Consider the following 2,230-nt stretch of genomic DNA (forward strand, 5'->3'; position numbering starts at 1 on the left):
ACCTAATTATCGGAACCTAAAGGAACAGACTTGAGTGTTAAATCACGAGAGTTGATTTAAGCTTTTGAGGAGCAATAGATTAACAAAGATCTTAATGGGTTTAATTGAACGTAATTACCACGAGAGTAGGGATTAATTTTAATTAAACACGTCCTCGTAGCCTGAGAAGGTGCAAGGATTAAATTAGGTTAAGACTACCTTCAAGATGGAATAGAATTAATTAATGAAAATAATAATTCAATATTGTTGGAACTCTTTGTGCGAACCCTAGATTCCCGGAAATCTCCTTATCTTATCTTAAAGTTTTATCTTATTCATTAATTGCATTACTATCTCTTTTACCAGCGAATCTGATCTTATCATCTCAAAACAAACATTCTATCTATTTTAAAATTCAAATTAAAATACTAGTAATTCTAGGTCAAACACGTAGTCCCTGTGATTCGATATTTATTACTTGACGACAACCGTACACTTGCGGTTTTCCATACATCAAGTTTTTGGCGCCGTTGCCGGGGACTACGTCTCTTGATTTAAATTACAATTATTTTAATTCGAATTTAAAAAAAAAAAAAAATTAAATAAATAAATAATTTTTTTTAGTGTTTACTTCTCCAATTCAGATTTCACGGGTCACTTTCTTTTTTTTTTTTTTTGCAGTGCCTTAGGGTTAATGCAAAAGAGATCTCTACGTCTTGGGAAACCAACACCACTTGATCCTGAGATTGAAAGAACTCTCCTGAGAAGGAAAAGAAACCTTTCTAAAGAATTTGACATGGCTGCACAACGAGATAATTTACCGCTTCGGGATTACTCTGCACCCGTAGCTCGTGGGATACCTGGAGGGGAGATGCAAACTGGAGCTACTGTACCAGCTTCTCTGGTGAATATGCTCAAACAGAACACCTTTGGAGGACTACCATCAGAAGATCCTAATGACCACTTAGAGGGGTTCTTGGAAATCTGTGAGATCCAGCAATTTGATGATGAAGTTTCTGATGGAATGCGACTCCGCTTATTCTCACTCACCTTGAGAGATAAGGCAAAGGTGTGGCTAAGAACAGTGCCTAGAGAAAAGATAGCAACTTGGGAATTATGTGAAAGAGCTTTTCTAGAGAAATTCTTTCCTCCTTCTAAAACTAAAGAATTGAGGAAGAAAATCACTAATTTACAACAAGGCACTGGAGAGACTATTTATGAAGCATGGGAGCGGTTCAAAGGATATCTTCAAGCATGCCCGCAACATGGCTTCAACCGTTGGCTTACCATCCAATTTTTCTTTGAAGGATTGGACCAACAAAGCACCATGATATTAGACTCAGCAGCTGGAGGATCTTTCATGGGGAAACCTATTAATGACTGCATGATTATTTTGGAAAATGTAGCCTCAAATCACAGCCAATACAGTGAAAGAGAAGTCACAGCAAGGAAAGGAACTCCGGGGCGATATGAAGTGAACAATATTGAGTTACTCTTAGCAAAATTTGATACTCTTAATCAAAGATTAGACAAGATGGAAAAAGCTAAGGTTAATTCAGTGGCTACAAATCAAGTATGTGACCTTTGTAGGGAACAAGGGCACACTGCAGTAGATTGTACCTCAATTTTTACTGGAGAAAAAGAAGATACTACTGAACAGGTGGCAGCTTCTCATAATTTCTATGACACTCCTCGAAGAGAGAAGAGTAATCCATATTCCAACACATACAACCCTGGTTGGAAGAATCATCCTAACTTTTCTTGGAAGAATAACCCAGTTCAAGGAACTAGCAATCAGCAACCTAATTTCCGTCCGTCCAATCACTTCATTAATGGGGAAGGAAATCCAGTACAGACACCCTCAATTCAACAAAGTGTTTCAAGATTAGAAAACCTTATGGAGAATTTTGTCACTAATCAAAAACAGACCAATGATTCAATGGCAAATTCTATTCAAAACCTTGCTGTCAAGGTTGAGAATATTACTCTCCACAATAAGATGCTGGAAAATCAAATTGCACAGTTGATGCCTAGTTCAAACAATTCTCCAGGTAAGTTCCCAGGTAAAACAGTTGCAAACCCAGCTGAAAATGTTAATGCTGTTACTTTAAGGAGTGGGAAGAAATTAGACAGACCTGTGTCTAATCAAAATGATAATATTGAGATTGATGAAGACGCTTCTCCTATGGTTGAAAAACCTGAAAAAGAGAGATTAGAAAAAGAAAAAGTATCTTCATCAAAGCCTCAAACT

General features: G+C 37.0%; 1 non-coding gene across 1 annotated transcript; it reads right to left on the reverse strand.

Annotated features, from left to right (window-relative positions):
* Positions 1-1,144: 1,144 nt before the first annotated feature.
* LOC145958487 (small nucleolar RNA R71) lies at positions 1,145-1,251 on the reverse strand. The gene has a single exon (XR_014434328.1). It is a non-coding gene; the product is annotated as a small nucleolar RNA R71 (small nucleolar RNA).
* Between the last annotated feature and the right edge of the window lie 979 nt (positions 1,252-2,230).

This window comes from Cajanus cajan, chromosome 5 (assembly GCF_000230855.2).
Source record: "Cajanus cajan strain Asha chromosome 5, NIPB_CcT2T_4, whole genome shotgun sequence".
Lineage (NCBI taxonomy): Eukaryota > Viridiplantae > Streptophyta > Magnoliopsida > Fabales > Fabaceae > Cajanus > Cajanus cajan.